Raw genomic sequence first — 26,332 nt, 5'->3', positions numbered from 1 at the left:
ATTTACCATGCAAATTTATAATGAATTATATAATTAACAATCACAAATAAAATATTATAGAGAAAGAGCTCAAAAAATAATATACAACTTACAAAACTACGATCAAAAACAGCAGACTAACTGGCAACTCTGACTCATAATGGAAGTACTGAATTACAGGAACCATCGGGAATTCTCTAGCACAACCTAAGTGGCAAATCCTCCTTCGTAACAATACTTTCCACATACCTTTTCCATCCACACTGTCATATGATTTCTCCAAATCCATGAAGGCCACATACAACTTCTTTCCATTCTGTAGAAGCTTTTCCACTGAAGACCTAAGAATCATATCTGATTTACACAGCCTCTTCCCTTCCTCAAACCTCCCTGTTCATCTCCAACTATTTCTTCTCTTATTTCCCTAACTCTGTCAATAAGTATCCCACCAAATACTTTTCTATTACATTAAGAAGACAAATGCCCATATGATTACCACACACTTCTTTCTCCACCTTTCCTTTGTACAGGGGAATAATTATACCTGACTCCCAATCCTCTGGGACTCTGTCTTTCTCCTAGGCCAATCTGAACATCTTCCACATCCATTCCACTACTATAATTATCTCTCCCATGCTTCAGTATTTCACTACACACTCCATCAATTGTTGGGACTTTCCCAATTTTGATTTTCTTCATCTATCTGTCTATATAATCTATCTATCTCTATCTCCCTATCAGTGTATCTATCTATCTATCTATCTCTGTCTATATTATATATCTATGTATATAGATAGATAGATAGATAGATAGAGAGAGAGAGAGAGAGAGAGAGAGAGAGAGAGAGAGAGAGAGAGAGAGAGAAAGAGAGAGAGAGAGAAATGACAGAACAGGGGATATAATGACAGGTGACTAAAAAAAATAATCCGTGCACTAGATTACAGGTGTCCTCCACTCACTAAATATTTGTAACAGGTGGACTTGAACAGCAGTAGGCTGAAGTTTGAAAACAACTCTTGGGAAGCTAGTTCCAAAGAGATGCAGTTTGGGGAATAAAATAATTCTTATTGGCAGAAGTTTTGCAATATGGCAGTGTTACAGCCCAGTATGAGCGCTAGCAGATGCCTGTGTAGTGTGGGGGAAGACATGGAGAGGTGGCACAATGGATGCAACTTCGTCTGAACATTTGCCATAAAAGTATCTGTAAAGCAAAACTAGGGAGGTAACATTCCTTGTTACTTGAAGGGGAGGTAGTTCATTTGCAATAGTAGGGTTATTAATAATTGTAACAGCTTTGTTCTGAGTTTTGTCTAGTTGTTTTTGAGCAACCTCTACCTCCATTCCACAAGGGTGAGCAATATCTCAAGTGACAGCGCACATGACTTGGAAATTATACGTACCTGCACGTCAGTGAAGAAGTTACAGACTCTGTACAATAATCGAATTTTCTTTGAAGCGGTTTTAGTAAATCATCTAACATGAGAGGTCCAGGTGAGGGCAATGGTAGGTGAAACGCCGAGAATTTCAATACTTTTAGAGATAGGAATATTAGTAGCACTGAAGATAATATAGGAATCAGGCAAAATCTGTGTATTAGTAAAGTGTCTATATTTTGTTTTCCAAGCATTAAATGGGACAATATTATTATGTCCCCATTCAGTGTTCTTAGATAAGACTTGATTTACGGAGATTGCTGTACTGAGTTGTAAGTTAGAGATATTACACTTTGTGAATGGGTGTTTAAGTGTGAATGAACTGTGAAGTGTTGAGTCATCTGCATATGAATGGATGGGATTATGGGTGACAGATAAGAGATCATTAATATGGATAAGGAATAGGGTTGGAGCCAGAACTGATTCTTGTGGCACGACGGCATTAATCGAGTGGAGATTGGAGTATACATCATCTACTTTTATCTCTCTGTCGCCGAGATATAAGGGAATCAGAGGACAGAAAGATGATAGGCCATAGCAAGAGAGTTTGGATACCGGGGAACTGTGCCACACTCTGTCAAAAGCTTTATAAATATCAAGGGCTACTGCATCAGTTTCTCCATGTTGGTCAATTGACTGATGGAGTGTATGAGTCAGGAGATTGAGTATATCAACAGTGGATTTTTCTTGGCGAAAACCATCCTTCCTGTCACTAATAAAGTTGTTGATTCAAGATGTGTAACTATGTGCTGATTGATTACAATCTCAAATACATTACCAAAAGAAGATGTGATAGCTATTGGTCTGTAATCTGAGGGGAAAGAGGAATTTCCTTTCTTCGGAAATGGGTGGATATTGGCTTCCTTCCAAGAATTAGGGAATGAAGAAGAACGTAGGCATATTCTGAATAAAGCTAGAACAGGAGCAAGTTCCGTGTGTGTGTGTGTGTGTGTGTGTGTGTGTGTGTGTGTGTGTGTGTGTTGATTTTGGTCTTGGTGCGAGTCATAACCGTCGGTTCAGTGATGTGTGACCAATGGATCGGCACTGCTCAGGGTATCCTGTCAAAAAAATAAAAAATAAAAAATAAAAAAATAAAAGACAGAAATGAGGAAAGGGGGCTTTGTGAATGATTATGAAAGGTATTGTTACTGCACAGTGTTCACAACTTTTCTCAGTCACCCCCATCCCTCTACATTGTATGAGACCTTTGTGCCAGGCGTTATCCAACAACTATTTTACACCCTCAACTGATACCAAAGTCCATCCATCCACCCTACTCAGACCTAGCAAGAACAGTGCTAGTCTTAGTGGGTCCCGCTTTCGCATTTCCGCTATTTCCACTCATTTTTCTTGACCTGTCCCACGTCTTACCGCATCCAACATCTCTGCTCTCTCCCGCTCATACTTACAGCATTCTAGCGACAAGTTTTCGACTGTCTCATCCTCTCCACTCATATAGCCTACACAACTTCCTGCCCGCATTCCTCTCCTTGAACACTCGACTATTCACTTTGAGGGAATTCGTTCTAGACTTGAACAACAATCCACTTCCCACACTGGCATTATAAAATACCTCACTTTTTGGCCTGTCCTTACACGAATACAAGTAATCTTCAATCCCATACCCTGAAATAGCTCTTCACTCACTGTTTTGCGCTCGGTAATTTATCTCTTTCTTCCACTTCTCATACTCTTCCATTTTTACCAACCGCGTTAGGGAAGCTAATACTGTTTTCAATTTGTGTGTGTGTGTGTGTGTGTGTGTGTGTGTGTGTGTGTGTGTGTGTGTGTGTGTGTGTGTGTGTGTGTTAGCACGATAACTTCGCAACCACTCATGATATCACAAAATTTTACAGGTGTGTAATAGTGGAAAAAATCGTCACAAATTCGAAATTGGTGTAAGTCAAGTCTGTGTGCCTGTTACCACGATAACTTCGCAACCTCTCAAGATGTCATCACAAAATTTTACAGGTGTGTAGTAGGGATAAAAATCTCCTACGAGTTCGAATTTGGTGAAAATAGGTCAAGGTCTGTTTGTTTGTTACCAAGATAACTTCCTTACCGCTCAAGATATCATTATAAAATTTTACAGGTAGGTTGTAAAAATGAGTATCTCCAACGAGTTCGATACTGGTGAAAGTAGGTCAAGGTCAAGGCCATATTTCAAGTTGCCCTCGTGTGATTCCCGCCGTGTGGGGGTCCTGTAGTACACTTTTCCATTCTCTTGTCACACATCCCCTCCATTTACTGTTGTGCCTGACCCATTCAAACACCTTCCGTGACCGTCTATTTTCACCCATTTATTCTCTAGCCTATCTGTACCTCAGCACACCTTTAGCCACTCTCTCTTCAAAGGAGCACCATCCAGCCTCTTCTTGCACCACTTCCAAAGCTACATGCCTATTTACACCCAGCGCTATCCTTCCTACCTTGTTTTGTATCACCTCCAGCCTAGCCAAATCATTCATCATCCAATGCATTGTTACTAGTCCTTACAAAAGTTCATGCACTGCCATTCCCTTCCATACATGTCACACTTCATCATTCATATTAGCCCTGCAATTTTCTACTCTTTCCAGCCTCCCAATCCACTGTTTTGCTCTCGATATTCTATCAGTTTTTGTCCTTTCACACCCTTTCTCGTCCACAATCATCCTAACATAACTATATTCATTTGTTCTCTTAACCACTTAACAGCGGTGTGTCACTTTTGTGACGCTCGGGCATAATGGATCATACCACGGGGCGTCACTTTTGTGATTTTGTGTTATTCTGAATTCGCCCGGGCTTTCAAGTGGTGACTTGTATCATCTATCAGTACTACCAGTGTCCAACAATAGTCAGTGTTCCTAATGTCATCTGTACTCCCATCCATTTTTGACAATTTAGCCATTTTTCCCCGTTCTTGACTCCCCTTCCTACTTCCCCTCCATTACCCTCTCCTCTTGCCTGCCCGGTCACGCCGCGCTATGCAAATCTTCCCCAGATTTGTCCACTGATTTCATCCACTGAAACGAGCCCTATGTCTTTTTCTTATTCTTATACAAAATAATATATATATATATACATATATGTATATATATACATATATATATATATATATATATATATATATATATATATATATATATATATATATATATATAAGAAAAAAGGTAATAGATAGTCCCATACACCTGGAATTGGCTAATTATCACCTGGCAACACCCGACGTGCACTCGTTCGCCAATTTTCCCTGCTTATTTCCCCTTGAAATATTCCGTACGACCTATTTCTGTAATAAAAATATATATAAGAAAGGGAGAAGCCTAAGTGATATTTACTTTCACCTGGAACTACCGAATTTATGGTGTATTGTCTATATTTCCTGCCAATAATTTCATAGCCTATAAATTAGCAGCAGTCACCACACTGAGATTGTCAACCCTTGCCTGCCCATATACGCAATGTCATTCAGTTTAGTGTCGTCTTTCGGGGTGAAACCTTGTCGCACTCGTGCCCTTCCTTTTCCGTCGCTTCTGAGCCCATTGCAAATGGCCCTGTGACCTCTACCCCTACTAAACCTCATGTGGGAAGGGGTAAAGTGACTCTGCTGTGGAATGTGAACTGGCTGATTTATCGATGATAATGATGGATAGTGACTTTGATCTTTCGGGTGAATCGTGTGATGAGCTTGGGGAGGAAATCGTGACAGAAACTGCCAGTACGAGTGCTTCAGTGTCCCAGGTTTGTCCTGGCTCCAAGGGAAAGGAGCCTTTAGTGCAGCAAGGAAAGGAATTTGGGAAGGGAGTGAAGAGGAGGCAGGTTAGCCCCGGAACAATGGCCCTGCGTGACACAGCCCACCATGAGTCCCTAGGTGAATCACCTCCCCGCTCTCGCAGCCCCACTTCACTAATATCTTCCACCTCTTCAGCAGAAATTTCTCCTGAATCTTCGTCGTTGGAGTCTCCACCAGCACCTACAGTGAAGGCAGGCCACAGGGGAGGAGCTAAATCCCTTACTCATTGTAAAAGTAGAGTAGCTTCTATAGTAAGGGCTGCTAGTGGTACATGGCAACCTAGGATCAGTCGGAGTGACCTTGAAACGGTCCAGTCTGCCTCACAGGTACCCTCATCCACCCTCACCCAGCCTACACCGCCACGAGAGGGAACCCTGGACGCCTTCGTGTGGACGGAAGGTTCTGATTTCGTCCCGGAACAACTCCACTTCGACGAGAGTTTCTCTGGGATACAGCCTTCCTTCACTCTTGACTAGGATGCTGAGTGTGTGGACTACCTTTTGGCCTTCCTTGATGACGATGTCATGCAGCACATATTTCATGAGACCAACAGGTATGAGTCACAATGCGCTGCAAGTGGTGCAGGTGCAGCGAAAATGCAGCAGTGGACAGTGCTTGGAGTGCAGGAACTGTATGTTCTTTGCCCTCATGCTTCTCATGCCCCATTGAAGGCAGCATGAGTTGGAAGATTACTGGTCCATGAACCCCTTACTACCCTCACCCACCTTCAATAAAGACATGGCCAAAGATCGCTTCTGTACCATCATGGGAAACCTTCACTTCACCAACAACGATGTATCTTCCTAGACTGACCCACTCTGGAAGATCCGGTAGATTCTGAACAGAATGAAGGATAAATTTATGTCATTCTTCCACCCATTTCAGAAGGTTGTCATAGACGAATCCTTGGTTCTGTTCAGAGGACGTCTGAGGTTCGTACAGTACATTCCAAGCAAACGTCATCGGTTTGGAATAAAATTCTTTATACTGTACGACTGTAACATGGGATACATCTTTCACATCGTCATCTGTTCAGCCAGCACTGTCAATCTGGACAAAACACCCCCCCTTGGCTTCTCAGGCTGTGCAGTGAAAGTGCTGCTTGAAAGGTATTTTGGTGGGAATCATGTGCTGTATACTGACAACTACTATACAGCACCGAAACTTGCTAAATACCTTTCAGAGCACGGCATCGGCTCCTGCGGCACTGTCAAGAGTAATTGCGCCAACTTCCCAAAATTCCCTGAGGCAGGAAATTCACAGTGAGGAGACATGCACCTACTCAAGTCTGAGAAGATGCAGGCAATACGGTGGCATGACAAGAGGGTCGTGCACATGCTCACCACTGTACACAAGGGGGAACTGAAAGACAGTGGGAAGATCGACCGTAGGACAGGCGAACTTGTGATGAAACCTCATGCTCTGTCATCGACTACAATATCAACATGCGGCTGGTGGACAAGTCTGACATGATGATTGGAGAGATCGACAACCTCAGGCAAAATACTAGGTGGTACAGGAAACTGTTTCTGCATCTCACTGACATGATGATGCTGAACACCTTCATCCTGTACAAGATGAAGGTAAAGCCACCCAAGTCCTTCTCCCTGAGGTTGTTCGCCAGGACTTCTATTCAGCAGCTGCTTGAGAGATATGGTAGGGTGACAGCAACAGCTCCAAGGCGCCATTCTGTTAGACTTCCTGACAGACTTGAGCAGAGGGCGTACATGGATCGGCACAGACTGGTGCAAATGCCTGCCACAACTAAGAGGAAAGCTACGATCCGCAGGTGCCAGGTGTGTGCACATACCACCAGACGCACACCTGAGCACAAACGCACCTCTTGGCAGTACGCTAGCGGAGTGCTAGGTTCCCCTCTGCGTAACCTGCTTCTTTAATTACCACAGCCTGAAGCAGTTCTAAAACAGTGCAAGCGGAAATGTAAATAATGTGTAAATAATGTGTCAAGAACGTGTAAATAGCAAGTGAAAGCAATGGATGTAAATATGATTGAACAGTGGAATATAGTTTTATAAGGTACTGCAAGTGACAGTGTATAACATAGTGTAAATAAAATATAAGTGTAAATAATGTAAATACAATAGAACATGTAAACAAAAATATAAATAATTAGTAATATAAGTATATGAGTACAAATACTTGGAGTAATGACAGTGAAAGTGAAAGCTTCGTTCTCTACGTAGTTTACTGAACGAGAAAGTGAATGCCTGGAGTGAAAATAAACTATTATTACTGAAGGAAACTTATGGATAAATACTGTAGATATATATATATATATATATATATATATATATATATATATATATATATATATATATATATATATATATATATATATATATATAAGTGTAATAAAGTACTAGGAATATAAAGTGTGAGTGTATTTATGAATAATGAATGACAGAATACCAGCGGGGAACGAACACAGGTGGGAAGCTGGTACGCGCTCGTAATTTACATTGCTTTCACAATATTTTTTTTTTTAGTATGGATTCCAAACTACTTGAAAATCATAGAATAGTGTTTCTAGTGATAATATCAGGCTGTGGTAACCATATTACGGGTTGTCGGGAAGTGTAAAGTGGAGACTTCGTTACCCAACTTCAGAAGTCTCCACAAGTCCTACGTTAGTCAATGAAGGCTCAACAAACATCCCAGGAGAAAGCGGAAGGTATGTGCCATAGGCTTATTTAAGTATAATATTCTAGGACTAATAACTGATTTTTGGCAAATATTTTTAAAAAGTCAGTCGGAGCGGGATTATCCCCACGGGACATGCAGGGACCGCATCCGACATCCCCGCGGTTAAAGGATTAATACTTTCACTACCTAACATGCATGTTCTCCCTACATCCTAAATATCACCATTCACTACCAACACCTGGCTCTCTTCACTACCAAATCTCACTCTTAAGTCATTACCATACTCTGTCGCCACTTCTAATAGTCTTTGCACGTTTTCATTACTCTCACTCAGGATCACTGCATTATCTGCATATAAAAAAAATCTCTGACCCTCATTCCCAGCCTGTATCCCCAGACCTAACTTCCTTACTGTCACTGCCAGTTCTTTTGTATACACACCAAACAACAGTGGTGACACTACACAACCTAGCCTCAAACTTGTCTTGCACTCCGCCCATCCTGTTTCCATACTACCCAGGCTATACATTTCCCTAGTGTTCTCATACCTATTCCTAAGTATGCAGATGAACATCTTACTGACTCTCATTCTCCCAGGACCCTGCATAGCTTGTGCCTATTCACCCTTTCGTACGTTTTTTCATCCATCCCTCATCCAGTCCTACGCCGTCTCATGAGGAGCATAGGAGGCCGGGGATAGGCATGTTGGTCCTGACATTTAAGATGAGAGTGATCAGCCTCATTTATCCCTGAGTGGCATTACTTGAGCAATAAACCCAAACCACCCCTTGGATATAAACCTACACAGGCTCAATCCGATTGGATAACGTTAATTACACACTAAACTACCAGGCCTCATAATTTGGTTATATGGTTACCACCCAGCTTAGCAAATGGTTTCCTGGTGTACAGGAAACCATTTGGCATGCCACTCAGTGTAGAGACACCCATAGACAGAAGGAGGAGAAAAGAGTGAAGGAAAGAAAGACTGAAGAGGGAGTGTAAAGTCACCCGTAGGAAGGAGGAAGAGGAAAGAATGAAGGAAAGAAAGACAGAAGAGGAAGGAAGGAAAGAAGAAAGGGAAGGGCATACATCCTAAGCAACACTACACCGAGTGAGTGGATGGTGAGCGCCACCACCTACCAATATCTAAAAATATCTCTCTCCTTCTGTCCTTAGCCATTTTCTCGACCACCACTTTCGCAACAAACATATTAGCCTCTCCTTTTCTCTCCTTTCTGTAACCATTCAGCTCTTCGCCCAACACTCTGTTCTTCTCTAGAATCTCTCTCAACCTCTCATTCAGGATTCCGCAAAATACCTTGGATAAGGTATCCATCAGTGCTCTTGGCCTGTAGTTTTTAAGTTCTCTCTTGCTCGTATGTCCTCCCTGGTGCAGCAACGTTACTCTACTTTCATTCCATTTGCTCGGCACTCTTCCCTTTCCCAGATTCTCTCGAACGACACATACAAACCCTCTGTCACTTCCTCACCCCTCTCTCTGTAGAATTCACTAAGAAGTCCGTCCTTACCTGCTGCTTTGTCTAGCATCAGCTTCTTCACATAATCCATGTCTTCACGTACCTTCCTTTCTGTCTGTAAACGGTGCCTCACTCCTGTCTTCCTCTTCATTCATACCCTCTATTTCTTCCTAGAACTCTTTTGTTGCATTCACGTTATCCCTGGATTCTTTCAGCACATTCCCTCCTACTACTAGTTCATCCACTCACACTTCTTTGCGGTCCTCTCCCCTCAAGAAATAGTACCATTCTCTATTCCTTTACTATCTTAATATGCAGTTGCTCCACTATTTCTTTCTCGGCTCCCGTTCTGGCTTTCTGATCAGTCTCTTTACATCCTTCTTCTTGTTCTTTTACTCCTTCCATGCTTGTTCATTTGCTGCCCTTTCTTCATCACTGTTGTCTTTATTCTCCCTTAGTCTTCTACATTCGCTTCAAGCGAATGTGAATGTGGTAATGATGGGAGATCTGAATGCTAGAGTGGGAAATGTAGCAGTTGAAGGTGTAGTTGGTATGCATGGTGTGCCTGGAAGAAATGAAAATGGGGAACGAATGATAGCGATGTGTGTTGAGCGAGAGATGGTGATTGGGAATACGCTGTTTGAGAAGAAAGATATTTATAAGTATACATGGGTGAGACAGGAGGGTGGAAGGGTTGTTGATAGAGCCTTGATGGACTATGTGGTTGTGTCTAGGAATGTACTAGGAAGATTGTTGGATGTGAGAGTTCTGAGAGGGGAGGGTGGAGGTATGTCTGACCACTACCTGGTGGAGGGAAAGTTAAGAGTAGGTAAGAGATGGATGAGAGCTAGGAGGGTTAGGTGTGGCAGGGAGGTTTTGAAAGTGAGTGAGTTTGATAAAAGAGAGAAAAAGATAGAGTATCAGGAGAAATTGAAAGATGAGTGGAACGCAGTGAAAGATCGGGAAAATGGCAGCGTGGAGGAGGAATGGCAGTTGTTTAAGAGTGCTGTGGTGGGGCATGCAGAAGAGGTGTGTGGTGTGAGACGTGTGGGTGGTGGTGTAAGAAAAGGAAGTGAATGGTGGTGCGAGGAAGTAAGTATGGCTGTGGCTGAGAAGAGACGTGCATATGAAGTGTGGCTGCAGAGGAAGGATGAGATGTCATATGAAAGGTATAAGGAGAAGAGGAATAGAGCGAGAAGGGCTGTGCGTGATGCTAAAGTGGCAGCAGATGAGAGGTGGGGTAGGCGGCTGACAGAGAATTTTCAGCAGAATAAGAAAATGTTTTGGAAGGAGGTGAAAAGGGTGCGAAAGGGAGAGTCTGGGAAGGAAGAACGAGTAAAATCAGAGGATGGAAGGATGTTAATTGAGATGGATGCAGTAAGGAAGAGATGGGCAGAGTATTTTGAAAGATTATTAAATGTAGAGGAGGAAAGGGTGGCTGAGATTGTGGCGGATGGAAGGGTGCAAGGAATAAATGTGTTGGGAGAGTTGAATGATTCTTTGATCACGAAGGAGGAAGTGGAGAAGGCAGTAAAGGAGATGAAAACAGGGAAAGCTGCAGGTATGGATGGGTGTGCTGTGGAATGCCTGAAGGGTGGTGGAGTGACTATTGTTGACTGGTTAGTAAATTTGTTGAATGTGTGCTTTGAGAAAGGTATGGTGCCAATTGACTGGGCAAGTGCTTGTGTGGTCCCGTTGTATAAAGGCAAGGGTGATAAGTATGAATGTACTAGCTTTAGGGGTATAAGTCTGTTGAGTGTTGTAGGTAAGGTGTATGGTAGAGTGTTAATTATGAGAGTTAGAGAGAGGGTACAGAGGGAGTGATTAGTGATGAGCAGTGTGGCTTTAGGAGAGGGAGGGGATGCGTTGATCAGGTGTTTGCTGTGAGACAAGTGTGTGAAAAGTATTTAGCGAAAGGCAAGGATGTGTTTTGGGCATTTATGGATTTAGAGAAAGCGTATGATAGAATTGATAGGGAGGCTTTGTGGACTGTTTTAAGATTGTATGGACTTGATGGTAGGTTACTAAAAGGGGTGAAAAGTTTTTATGTAAATAGTAGAGCGTGTGTAAGAGTGGGAAATGCTGTGAGTGATTGGTTTCCCGTGAGAGTGGGGCTGCGACAGGGATGTGTGACGTCGCCTTGGTTGTTTAATATTTACATGGATGGTGTTGTAAGGGAGGTGAATGAAAGAGTTTTAGGTGGTCTGAGTCTGGTAAATGTTGATGGAGGAGAGTGGAATCTGAAGCAGCTGCTGTTTGCAGATGATACTGCACTGGTGACTGATTCAGAGGAGAGATTGAGACAGTTGGTAGAGGAGTTTGGAAGGGTGTGTGAAAGGAGGAAATTGAAAGTAAATGAGAATAAGAGTAAAGTGATGAAGTGTACGAGGTTGATAGATGGTAGGGGGATGAATATAGTTTTGAATGGTGAGTTGCTTGAGGAGGTAGATTGTTTTAAATATCTAGGGTCACATGTTGCTGTGGATGGAAGAATAGATGCAGAAGTGAAGTTTAGAATAAATGAAGTAGGAAAGGTACTGGGAGGAATGAAAAAAGTGTTTAAATGTCGTTCGCTTAGAATGGATGTAAAAGAGAAGGCTGTATGAGGGTGTTGTGGTACCGACTGCATTATATGGGGCTGAAACATGGAATATGGGTGTAGCAGAGAGGAAAAGTTTGAATGTAATGGAGATGAGATGTCTGAGGAGTATGTGTGGAGTGACGCGTATGGATCGGGTGCGAAATGATGAAGTGCGAAGGAGAACTGGAGTTGTTCGGAGATGGCTGGCAGAGTTGAGCAGAGGGTGTTGCAATGGTTTGGGCATATGGAGAGAATGGATAATGAGCGATTGGTGAAAAAGATAACTAGATCTGATGTGAGAGGTGTAAGGCTGAGAGGAAGACCACGAATAGGATGGATGGACAGTGTGAAGAGAGCGCTGGATGCGAGAGGGATGTCTGTTGAGCAAGGAAGAGTGGCTGTGCGTGACAGAAATAAATGGAGAGAAATTGTGAATGAATAAGTGATGACGCAGCCCTGAGGGGATATTCTCCCGCATTTGGTCTGATCAGCTAGCCAGGTCAGGTGCGGGTAAGGGGATGGGTCTGTTATGATGTGGCAGGGGTAAACCAGTTCTGCTGTCGGGCCCTGCTGCGGATGTCACTGATTGCATTGCCCAGTTGACCCTTGTGCGGTGTGGTGCGGTGAGGACCTGTCCGTTCTCCCCTTTGGGGCTAAGATGCGAATGAATGTGTTTGAATGGATGAGTAAATGGAGAGTGAGTCGTCCTGTCTCGGCTACCTCCCTTTCCTTGGGGGAAGCAGCCTAGGTATATAGATAGATAGATAGTCTTCTACACTACCCGTCGCATGCTTTCCTTTGTTTATTGCATTCTCGATTATCCTTATCCACCTCGACCTTGATCTCTTTGTCTTACTGTCGTTCTTTAAGCCACTTGTGTTTCCTCACTTAACAAAACACTCAGTTCATCTACATCTCTATCCTCCTCTCATCTCAGTTCCCCTAAGTCTCTCCTAAAGGCACTCAACATTGCCCTTAACTTCCATTTGTCTGCATTTCTTTCTTCCTTCTTGAGTTCGTCACTTACACATGCATACTCCATCAATATCACACTGTAATCGCTCATCAAATCTATCCTCCTCTACTCGTAAATCTGCATAATAATACTGTACATGTTTCCTGGCATTTTCATCCACCAACACATAGTCAGTCGTTGGTTCACTTCCCTTTCCAGTCCATGTCATGCGTTCCTCTGCATTTTTTTTTTTTTTTAACTTTTTTTATGCAACAAAGAATAAAACAAAGGTCAGGAGCCCGCAAAATTGTTCCTGCCCTGAAAAAACAAAATCAACCTAACCAAGAGCAAAACTCAAGATCAGTTCATTTTGAGATGCCTGGACACACTGAGTCTGAAAGACTGAGATCATAGGCAATAGGAAATAAAGACAGAGGGAGACAGGTCCAGAGCTGACCTGTTGCATAAATAAAGGACTAGGAGTAACGGTTAACTCTAGCATTAGAGAGTTGGACAGAAAAGGGATGAGAGTTTGTTGCTTGACGGGTACTACGCGCCCGCTATAGTGGTGGAGGGATGCAAGCAGACAGATTATTAGACCAGTGACTAACGAAGTAGCGGTAGAAAACTGGTAAAGATGCAACAGTGCTGCGAACATACTTAGGTTGAAGGGAGCCGCTGAGATGAGGAGAGTTAATGAGATGAAAAGCCGTTGACTCCACCTTGTTGAGAAGAGCTGCATGTGGGAAGGTTCCTCACACATGAGAGTTGTTCTCTACACAGGGGTGCACAAAACCCGTGTATATACTCAACAACTGTACAGGGGTAAAGAAAGCACGGTGTTGGTTCAGAATACCTAATCTCTCGGAAACCGATTTTACAAGAGAGGTAATGTGATCTTTCCAAGATAAATCCCGAGAGAATGAAACTCCGATTATGTTTAGGAAAAGATTCAGGATTGAGCTGAATATTGTAAAAAATTAGAGGGTACTCCTGCGGAAGATTTTCTCGGGTTGAAAGATATGAGAACTGAGTTTTCGGGGCACTGAAGACACAAGATTACTTTTACCCCAATCAGAGATTTGAGTCAAGTCAGATATTAGGTGTGCTATAGCCTCATCTTTTGTTGAAGTAACTGCTGAGATGGACGTTGCGGGAAGCGAATGGCAAGGTGAAGGGTGGAGTCATCAGAGTGTAAGAGGGTAGGGTTAGATGTACAGCTTAGAAGTTGTTACACTCAGGTTCTCTAGGCCATTCCCCACAGCAAAGTCCAATAACAGTTGTCCAATCACATTTACTCCCTCGCCCAAGGTTCCAGTATGACTAATCATATCTCCCATTACAATCACTTGCTCATGCCTGTTTCCTGCTACCAGTCTGCCTGTTGTACCGTATTTCCTCTCATGATTCTGTCTTGCACACACTTCTTCCACTGTCATGTAGCACACAAATAGTAGAAATATATCAGGCTTTCCTTGTGCTCTGTGGTTAAGGTTCACCGCCATTGTATCCTCGCTTATTACACAGCCACCTACCTTTACTTTATCCACATCCAGATTCATGTTTTTTTTTAAACGAGGATTCCAATAACCCAACTCCTTTTCTTCCATTTACTCCGTATTTTTCCAGTCATTCTTTGGTGGACATTGCTCGTTTCCATTCTGTCGCCGCACGGCAAGCTGCGGCAACAACTGCAGCAATACGGAAGACAACGACGATGCTGACGACGTTGATGATGGTGGTGACGACTTACACCAGGCATTCGATGAGAACACAACACACGCGGCTGCGACTGACTCACCCACCATCAGACCACCCAGCATCCGACCACAACTACCCATACCACAACCACGTCATCCACAACAATCAGTAAGGGATAAAGGATATCGAAAAACGTTACGTGACAAATATCGTTACCTGCGGCACCTAGAAAAGATGGAAGAAGCCACAGATCAGTGAATGGTGAAGAATGAAAAATGAAAAGTGAATGAACAATGAGTAATAATAAGAGGGAGTGCCGAGGCACACAGTTACTCTCACAGCCCTGTACTGTCTACACTTAATTAAATTTATGTGCTCCGAACGGAAGAGCTAGATACGGCCTAATGGAGTAGTATCCTACGTACATATACAGAGATAAGAGAAAAGTGATTCAAAACTAAAGGGTAGCAATGTCTAGTGTGAATTAACGTTATACAATGGACATTATTTCAAATGTTGCGGACCAGACCCGACTAAGAACACTGAGAGAAGTGAACGAAGGATATGTAGAGTACACGCCTACTTCCGGCCTCTGTACTTTTCCTGAGGGAGAAGCAGAAGGTTGGAAGTCAGAAGAAGCAGAGAGGGCAAAGAGTCGAGAAGAACCTGGGGGAAGATCTTAGCTAGAAGGCCGCCTGAGCACCCTACCACGACGATAAGACTGGTGATGTCTTGGCTCTACGGTATCAGTGAGTAGATAATCTTGTTAGAGAACATAGAGGAAAGTGGAACTGAGAGAAGGAAAGAGAGAAAGGAGAAGAAAGTGAAATACACTGTGAAAAATATTGAGAGTATACTATAGATTCGTGGTAGGGTATAACAGGACGGGCCAGATAGTTTGTACGATTGTTAAATTAACTTATTTGCTCAATGGTGAAAGGAACAACGATTATATAAAAGTTAAGTGTCTTTATGGAGAAGTATTGAGTTAGGGTACATGACTGTGTTAAAGAGTGATATTAATTTTGCAGAAATATATTGAAATAACTTGAGGTGAAGTGATACGAGGATAAAATGTTACAGAGATTAATGTTCTAGTAGTAATAATGCTAAGGTGAGATGATGGTGTGCTAGAGTATTGTACTTAATTACCCTATGTGTAAGAGAATATTACCTTTAGTATTACCTTGTATTTAACCATAATAGTCTTGGTTTTATTTTAGTAAGAGAGAGTATTATCTTCAGTGACGAGTAATAATATTCGTGAACTGTACTTGTTTAATGGAACTTAGTTGTATTGATGATTACCATTGTAAGGTGGCATGATTTAATAGTTTTATTGTAGAGTAAGATCATAAAGTAGTTGCATAACTTGGAGTTCATAGAGTGGACCAAATCAGTTGATTGCTTTGACTTAGTGTATAAACTGTACATAATTTGTAGATAATCAAAAAAGAGAAAATTAGTTTGAGTAACCCTAGAATCCCTTCCTCTTAATAAGGAAAGAGACGCTCCCACGTAGCGCCGGCCTTAAATGGACTTGTGATTACTTGATGTGTTGTTATGTCGGGTTCCCCACTTGGACCTATCCAGCGCTACCTAATGAAACTTAATTAAATCTGACTAACCTAATTGGACTTAACGTAACTGAACTTAGTCTTCCATGGGAGAAGAATAGATAAAGAGTATAGCAAGCAAGTGGGGCACGACAATTCTGTCCCGTAACTGCGTCTCAGTCACACCTGTTACATCCGTATATCATTCAATCTTTTTATTACCCACATCCTCTAATTTCCCTACACTCCAACCATGCACATTCACACAACTAAATCTTATATACTGCCTGTCATGCTTTGGGTGTTAGGATTTCCAACTACTTGTTTCCACTTCTCGACTTCGTCTCCCCTGCATTTTTCCGTGGCGAACATTCATTCCGAAAATATCCTTCTAAATCTCTTTTCTCCTTTCTGACCGAGGTGAACCCTATCTCTCCTAAACATGTCGCCGGTCAGTTCGGTGTCCAAGTCCAGGAAAATCACTACTACATCACCCTCTTTCATTAGCTGTGCTTTCAGATCACACATCTCTGCTTGCAAACGCTTATTCACAGCCCATGTAACTCTCATACACAATGAACGCACGTGGTCGCCTCAACACTCCTACCACTGCTACCTTCAATTCTGTCATATTCTTATTATTCTTTATCTTCTTTACACCTTGCTCAGTTTCTCTTACCTATTCTTCCACACCATCCTCCATGGGGCCATTTCCCCCTCCTTTGATGATTAGAAGTCCTTCATCCATCTCCTAAGCACACTTTTTATTCTTCTCCTTCACCTGTTTTATGACCCTTCCTTTCAAGCACACATTTCAACTCCCTTCTACAAATAGTATCACATACTTCCTTACGTTCATTACAGTGCTGTACTCTACAAATACCTTCGGCTTCCTCCCTCCAGCCTTCCTTGTGTTTGATGGTCTCCCCCTCAGTACCTCGTACAACACTGACACTTCCCCCAGACTATCAATCTTGGTCCTCATACTTGTTTCCTGTTGTACCTCTTCTGTTTTCTATTTCTCTTTCTCCTTCATCTTGAGCCAGTATCCTGGCTCTGATATCATCTTTTGCTCTCCTCGTCCTGGGTATGACTGCCGCCAATCTTTGTTCATACCCGTTGACTTGTTCTGCCAGTTACTCGCATCTCCTCATTACCCCCTTATTTTCTACTTCGGTGTCCTGCACTTTTCCTGTAGGCATATCCTACAGAAAATTATTCTTTCTCTCACGTCTTGTCTGCCCAGGAACTTTACATCCATAAAATCCCTGCTGTACCATTTCTAATATCCACAAATCTCGACCATCATGCTCTCCACATCCTCCTTCTTGTTCCCCACATCCCTACTCTTTGCCGTCTTTCCACACACTCCCTGTTAACCTTCTCTAAAAATATACACCGACGACTACCACTTGGCTGATTTTCGCTTCTTGTGTGTGTGTGTGTGTGTGTGTGTGTGTGTGTGTGTGTGTGTGTGTGTGTGTGTGTGTGCGCGCGTGTGTGTGTGTACAATACAAGTAAATACTTTGTATTTTCACTAGGGAAATAGATAAATTTCTACGGTTCTTGACGTTCATAAGGAAAAAAATGTCACCTAGCCTTGGTGTCCCCCATTAGATGGCAATGAAACTATATAACATAAACCTATATATCTGTTACTCATATCTTAAACAATATAGACTGCAGCATAGATTAATGACTGTCACAAATGAAATATTGTGTACAGAATGGCGTAAGAGACCATTGTACACGAAAATAAAGAAATCGATATTGTATTTACAACATAATAGCGATCATGAGTATGAATAATGTATATTGTTAACAAACAATATTCAACAGGTAATTATTCCAAAGAATCGTAAAAGAGCACTAATATGTACTGTCACTAGTTAAATGATATACTTTGCAGTACTTACTCGTATATTAGTTTGTTGCCAGGGATATTTATGTTAATACTGGAAGCCATTAATAATGTTCATTGGGGACGTGGTAGGTGTGTGCAAGATATTCACAGAAGAAATCTGTGCAGCATGTGAGGTGGTGTGTGGGGTGAAGAGAAGACGAAAGAGGTTGCAGGGAACAGCATGGTGGAATGAAGAGGTGAGAAAGGCTGTGGCACAAAAGAAGAAAGCATATAGTGAGTGGATGAGAAACAGGTGGCGTGGAAGAAGTTGAGAGACGGAAGAGAGAGTTATATGTAGACAGGAAGAGACAGGTGAAGAGATTAGTGAGAGAGAGAGAGAGAGAGAGAGTAAGGAGAGAGTGGATGAGGAATTTGGAAGGAACTTGAATGTAAAGTGGAGGGAATGTAAGAAAATGTTCTGGAAAGAGGTAATGAGAGTTAGACAGGATGCCAACGAAGTTAGTCGGGGAGTGAAAGATAAAAATGGTAGATTGCTAGTCGAGAAGGAAGAAAAAGTTAAGCAGATGGAGGGCATACTTTAAGGAACTGTTGAACATAGAGAATGAAGGTAATGCAAGTTTAAGTTGCTGGGGAATGGCTGGGAGAAGGAGGGATGTAAGATGAGAGGAAGAAATCAGTAGGATGGAAGTTGTGGAAGCAATAAAAAAAAGTTAAAATGAGGAAAGCCCCAGGAATTGGTGGAGTGTGTGGTGAAATGTTGAAGAATGGTGGAGAGATAGTAGTGGAATGGATATGGAAGATGTGCAGTTTAGCCTGGAAGGAAGGTAGAATCCCGAAGGTTTGAAAGTCAGGTATAATTATTCCCTTGTACAAAGGCAAAGGGGAAAAAGAAGTGTGTGGTAATCACAGGGGCATTTGTCTTCGTAGTGTAATAGCAAAGGCTATGGTAGGATACTTGTTGACAGAGTTAGAAAAATAACAGAGGAATTTGTTGGAGAAGAAAAGGGAGGTTTTAGGAAGGGAAGAGGTTGTGTAAATCAGATATTCATTCTCAGATCTTAGTGGAAAAATTTCTAGAGAAGGGAAAGAAGTTGTATGCGGCCTTCATGGATTTGGAAAAAGCATATGACAAGGTGGATTGACAAGGATTGTGGAAAGTATTAAGAAAATATGGAGTAGATGAGAAGTTGTTGAAGACCGTGAAGAGTATGTATGGTGGTGCTAAGGATGCAGTGCGTGTGGATAGTGAACTGGGTGAATTTTTCTATTTGAAGGTTGAATTGAGACAAGGATGTGTCATGTCTCCATGGTTCTTCAATTTGTATATGGATGGGGTTATAAAAGAGATACAAGGTAGGACAGTGGATGTTGGAGTGGCCCTAGTGAGAGAGAGCAGTGTTTGGAAACTCCCTGTACTGTTGTTTGCAGATGATACCGTGTTGTTAAGTGACGACGAAGGGGAGCTGCAAGGCTTGATAAATGAGTTTGGGAGAGTGTGTAAGAAACAGAATCTAAAGGTGAATGTAGGGAAGAGTAAAGTTATGGTCTACGAGAGAAATGAAGTCAGTGAATGTACAGTGAGGTTGGATGATATGAAAATGGAAAATGTGAGTTCATTTAAGTACTTGGGTAGTGTGATGAATAAGGATGGAAGTTTAGAGGGTGAATTGCTTGAAAGGATACAACAAGGAAGAAAGGTTACCGGTTCCTTGAAAGCAGTGATAAGAAACATGGAAATGAGCATCGAAGTGAAAAGCTACTACATGACAGTATTGTATACCAACTGTGACGTATGGAAGTGGAACTTGGACCTTGTTGGAGGGACAGATGTCAAGAAAGAGAACAGTGGATATTAGCTATTTTAGAGTAGCATGTGGAGTTACATGGAGAGAGAGACTGACAAATAAGTAAGTGAAGGAGCATTGTGGTTGTATGTGGATGTAATAGAATGCGTTAGGAGAAACACAGTGAGGTGGTTTGGCCATGTGGAGAGGATGGAGAGTGAGAGACTGACGAGGAGTGTATGTGAGTCAGGTGGAGGGGGTGAGGGAGGGGGAGGCCAAGGATGAGATGGTGGGATGGAGTGGAGAGGTATATAAGAGAAGGGGGGGGGGTTGAGCTGGGAACAGGGCAATGAAATGGCGGGGGACAGGACGACATGGAGGAGATTTGTTTGTGGCCACCCCTTACGGGATTAAGACGTCTGGCAATAGATAGATACTTTTACCTGTGACAATCATTCAGTGTCCTTCTGCAAAGAAAGAAAAAAAAAAAGAACTCAGGAAAGTCGTGGAATTGCGTGGCTCTGTCAAACTCCAAGACACTCTCAAGTTAATGAAACAACTACTCGAGGCTATTCACGCTCAAGAACCTCGTTGCGGACCTTCTACAGGACGACCTCATCACCTTCTTGTGATAAAAAGAACCTCCTGATTTTACCATACAGTGAGAAATTATCCGAAGCTCATTATCTGGTGAAAAGAGGGGTGCAAATTTAGTGTTCAATAGTTCATGTACAATGAAGAAGATGTTTATCAAGAACTAAACTTGATAATTCAAGTGGTTACATCTACAAAATGCCATGTAAAGAATGCAATAAGTTTTATGCTGGACAGACAGGGAAAGAACTTGATGCTAGAATCAATACTTTATTTAGGACAAGACAAACATCCGATGCCTTATTCGAACATGCGAGTGATAAGAATCAGTGTATACTGTACAGTAGACTGTGACAATGCGTCCTAAGTGTTGTCTTGCAAAATCTACTATGAATAGGAATATCACTGAATACATTATAGTCAATAACAGTTTGTTACTATGAACCTGAACAGCGAGATGTATATATCAGAAAATTTCATTACAGACAAAATGTGTAGTCTAGCTAATATCACCTAATTATTTTACCTCACTTGTGAATTGTTATTTTTTCTCTAGTAATTTATATACACACCTGTACATGGGGGTTTCTGTATATATACGTATGTGACTGCATTCCGTACATATTTGTGCATGATGTATGTGTCTTTGTCCATTGCTTTAACCATATTGAGTATTTATGGTTATGTGTATGTACAGTATATATCTATATGTTTGTGTGTATTACACTGTGTTTATGTATACACGAAGGTAATTGCATTAACACACACACACACACACACACACACACACATATCTATCTATCTATCTATATACAGTATATATAGATAGATAGATAGATAGATAGAGGTATAACTTTTTTACGACCTTATGTTCCTATACTTCAAGTTAATGAACTTTTGCTTAAAAACTAAAAAGAACCTTATTTCCCTCAGACAATCACTGATTCACTCCCCTTTCCACTTCATGTCACGCGTCTTTCTGCAGTTTTTAATATTATATATATATATATATATATATATATATATCTTTTTTACAACCTTGTTTCTGTACCTGAAGTCGATGAACTTTTGCTTAAAAACTAAGAGAGCCCTTATTTCTCTTAGTTTAAAAAAGTCACCCCGAAATGAAAAATTATACGATTTTTGCAAGTGTATATTTACATGTTTAATAATAATAAAATAAAAGAGCTTATACAAATCCATTAATACTCAAAAGAACTGTTTATTGCCTAGAATAAATGCAAATTGCAGTTTGGCTTTGTTTCTGCAGGCAGCATTAAGTTCCTGCATTACTTTGATTGCACGTTCTGCACGCTGATTACTTCTTGGTATCTTGAGTATGGATGACTCCTGCTTCCAGTGATTCTGCAATGAGTTTAGTGCTTTTTTTGTAAGGTTTCAATATTTCTGACGAGTTCTTGAAGTCATTTTCATTGTACATCTGATTAGTAAACCAGTACTCTCCCCATTCATACAAAATAAATCTGCTTATTTTCTCCAAAGTCTTTGTTGTTGTATGTATAAGAATGAATGAAAGGATAGCGAGAATTGTTCTTGAATTCCACCTCAAGTTATTGATATTTGGATTTTTGTGAAAGTTAATCAAAGGAATATGCCATTTTTGTTCAAAGAATCTAAACACTCGTGTTAAATGGTACAAAAAATTCATGTCATCTTTCCATCCCGACTTATCGAGGATCTCTTCTGTTCCATTAACAAACTGTGATTTTAGTTTTTCATAATTCTTTATTAATTGAGACAGAAATGGATATTCGATGTTTGGAGAATTGGTGTTAGTGCCAAGTTCTTCGTCCATCACCAAACAGAGAATCCTGTCCAGGATGTGATGCTCACAGCTGATAAATTGTGGTTTGTTGAAACTCTTATTCAAGAACATTTGTTGTAATCTGACAACAACACTCTTTTTCCCAGTGTTAACGCTAGTTGTATCGGCAATGATCATTTTTATTGCATTCCATAAATTGTACTGATAAATAACCTTTGCCATTCCTTCAGCAATAGTTTCAGTCTTGCCATTTCCCAAACGCAATGCATCCAATTTTATTTATTTATTTATTTTTATTTTTTCATTTAGGTAGTACTACCTGGTACTCATTTTCATCAATCCACTTTCCATCGAAGTGTAAAAACCACATTTCCACTGTAACTTTTCAATTATTTCCTCCTTCAGTGTAGCAACCTCTTTGTATATCGACTTGTCAATTGCTGCTTGACTTGGAGCTGAAATGTCAGTACCATCATGTGACAGTTGTTTACATATTTTAGCAGCTTTATTCGTCGATACTCCAGCGGATGTCATCAAGTTTGTTGCAACTTTACTTCTTTTGTGTTTTCTGGTTCGTGGATGATTAGTTTCATCTTCATCCTTATATTTGCTGTCTTCAGATTCAGTGCAACTACCACCAGATGTGAGATCGTAAGATGTTGATGGTATTATAGGTTCATCGGGCAGTTTTCGTCTTTTTGAAGGGTGAATGGTTTCCTTACTTGCAAAATGACCTGTTGAGTACCCCACGTCTTCTTTGCTTTGCACTTGTAGGTGGTAACGTTGTTTATTTAGGGCATCATATTTTCCCCTCTTGACACATTCATTGTAAAATTTTAGCATCTTGTCAAACTTTGCTTGTATTGCGTGATCTGACACATGTGGAAAGTTCAATTTATTCTCCTATAATTTTCTGACTTCTTCGGAGATTTCGACTATTCATTCGTTTCTTAATTTGATTTTTGCTCCAAGAAACTGGTAACCTCCAACAACTTGCGTTTTTTTTTTTTTTTTTTTATGCGAGGAAGAAGGAACCAAAGGCCAAGAGCCCGCAGTAACAGTTCCCTCCAAGAGAAAAACAAATTACAATATAGAGCCAAATTCAGGATCCGATCATTTTGAGATGCCTGGACACACTGCGTTTGAAAGACTGGAGATCATAGGCAGCAGGAAATACAGACAGAGGGAGACAGTTCCAGAGCTGACCTGTTGCATAAATGAAAGACTGGGAGTAACGGTTAACTCTTGCATTAGAGAGTTGGACAGAAAAAGGATGAGAGTTTGCTGCCAGACGGGTGCTACGCGCCCATCGTAGAGGTGGAGGAATGCAAGCAGACAGTTCAGAGGAGCAGTGACCATTAAAGTAGCGATAGAAAAGAGATAAAGATGCAACAGTGCGGCGAAGAGACAGAGATTGAAGGGAGTCAGTAAGAGGAGGAGAGTTAATGAGACGAAAAGCCTTTGACTCCACCCTATTGAGAAGAGCTGTATGTGGGGAGCCTCCCCACACATGAGAGTTGTACTCCACACAGGGGCGGATAAAACCCCTGTATAGAGTTAACAATTGCGCAGGGGTAAAGAAAGAGCGGAGTTGGCTTAGCACACCCAATCTCTTGGAAGCAGATTTTACAAGAGATGTAATATGATCTTTCCAAGATAAGTCCCGAGTAAATGAAACCCCAAGCATGTTCAAGGATGATGCAGGATTAAGCTGAATATTATTAAACATTAGTGGGTATACCTGTGGAAGATTTTGTCGGGTTGATAGGTGTAAGAACTGAGTCTTAGATGCATTAAAGACAACCATATTATTTTTACCCCAGTCAGAGATACGAGCCAAGTCAGACATTAGGTGTGCCATAGCCTCATCCCTTGTTTGTTGAAGTAACTGTTGAGATGGGCGTTGCGGGAACCGAATGGAAAGGTGAAGGGTGGCGTCATCAGCATATGAGTGGATAGGGTTAGATGTACAGCTTAGAAGATCATTGATGAATAAAAGGAAGAGAGTTGGTGATAGGACAGAGCCCTGAGGAACACCACTGTTGATAGATCTAGGAGAAGAACGATGGCTGTCTACAACAGCGGCTATAGAACGACCAGAAAGGAAGCTAGCGATGAAGGCACAGATAGAAGGATAGAAACCGTAGGAGGGCAGTTTAGCCAAAGTCCCGAAAGGAGGGTGACCAGGAGTCTGAAAGGTAGGTGAGAAGATCGCCAGTGGAGCGTCCCTGACGGAACCCATACTGACGATCGGAAAGAAGGTTGTGATAGGAAAGATGCCTTAAAATTTTTCTATTAAGAATTGACTCGAAAACTTTTGAAATACAGGACGTTAAAGCAATTGGACGATAGTTGGAGGGTTGGGAGTGGTCACCCTTCTTTGGGACTGGCTGAATGAGAGCAAACTTCCAGCAAGAAGGAAAGGTACAAGTTGACAGACAAAGACGAAAGAGTTTGCCTAGGCACAACTCTTCTTCTATGTGACTGCTGGAACTGCACCATATTATTGGTCCAAACATCCTTGTTCTTCTGTACAATAATATCACTTCTTTTGACATCATGGTTATCTGAAAAACAAAAAAAATTTACATATAACAGTAACGCACTAAGCAGTTATTATGCTGACTGTTCACCTGCAAACTGTGAAGATAACTGTTAGATGCTGAAAACTGCGTCCCGTTTTATAATGTTTAGATTATTCTAGAATGTTTTAAACAATGTTAAACAATGAATGTTACAAACTGTTCTAGAAAGTTCTAAACAGTTATAAAATCTTTTGTGCCAGTCTGTAAAGTTATAAAAAATCTATATAATTAAAAACTGATAAAGCTTGCGTGTGGTAACGTTAAATATATGGTATATAATCCATTTTTGTGCTTTTTTTTTTTTTTAACTGAGAGGAATAAGGACTTTTTTCTTTGTTTTTAAACAAAAGTTCATCAGTTTATGATACAGGCTACCTTTTATTTTAAACAAAATCAAAAAGTTATAACCCCTACATATACTGTATATATATATATATATATATATATATATATATATATATATACCTAGGCTGCTTCCCCCAAGGAAAGGGAGGTAGCCGAGAGAGGACGACACACTCCCCATTTACTCATCCATTTAAACACATTCATTCACATCTTAACCCCAAAGGGGAGAACGGACAGATCCTCACCGCATCACACCGCACAAGGGTCAACTGCACAGTGCAATCAGTGACATCTGCAGCAGGGCCCGACAGCAGAGCTGGTTTACCCCTGCCACATCATAATAGACCCATCCCCTTATCCGCACCTGACCTGACTGGTAGATCAGACCAAAAGCAGGAGAATATCCCCTCACGGCTGCATCAACATTTCACAATTTCTTTCCATTTATTTCTGTCACGCACAGCCACTCTTCCTTGTTCAACAGACATCCCTCTCGCATCCAGCGCTCTCTTCAAACTGTTCATGCATCCTATTCGTGGTCTCCCTTTCTGCCTTACACCTCTCACATGAGATCAAGTTATCTTTTTTACCAATCGCTCATTATCCATTCTCTCAATATGCCCAAACCATCGCAACACCCTCTGCTCAACTCTACCAGCCATCTCCCAAACAACTCCACTTCTCCTTCGCACTTCATCATTTCACACTCGATTCATACGCGTCACTCCACACATACTCCTCAGACACCTCATCTCCATTACAGTCAAACTTTTCCTCTCTGCTACACCCATATTCCATGTTTCAGCCCCATATAACGCAGTTGGTACCACAACACCCTCATACAGCCTTCTCTTTACATCCATTTTAAGCGAACGACATCTAAACACTTTTTTCATTCCTCCCAGCACCTTACCTACTTCATGCATTCTAAACTTCACTTCTGCATCTACTCTTCCATCCACAGCAACATGTGACCCTAAATATTTAAAACACTCTGCCTCCTCAAGCAACTTACCATTCAAAACTATATTCATCCCCCTACCATCTACTAACCTTGTACACTTCATCACTTTACTTTTATTCTCATTTACTTTCAATTTCCTCCTTTCACACACCCTTCCAAATTCCTCTACCAACTGTCTCTATCTCTCCTCTGAATCAGCCACTAGTGCAGTATCATCTGAAAACAGCAGATCCTTCAGATTCTACTCTCCACCATCAACATTCACCAGACTCAGACCTCCAC

Source organism: Coenobita brevimanus, chromosome 8 (genome assembly GCF_032717465.1).
Source record: "Coenobita brevimanus isolate Jiangsu-jjx chromosome 8, ASM3271746v2, whole genome shotgun sequence".
In the NCBI taxonomy this organism is placed as follows: Eukaryota; Metazoa; Arthropoda; class Malacostraca; order Decapoda; family Coenobitidae; genus Coenobita; species Coenobita brevimanus.
Note: the sequence above shows the minus strand (reverse complement) of the source record.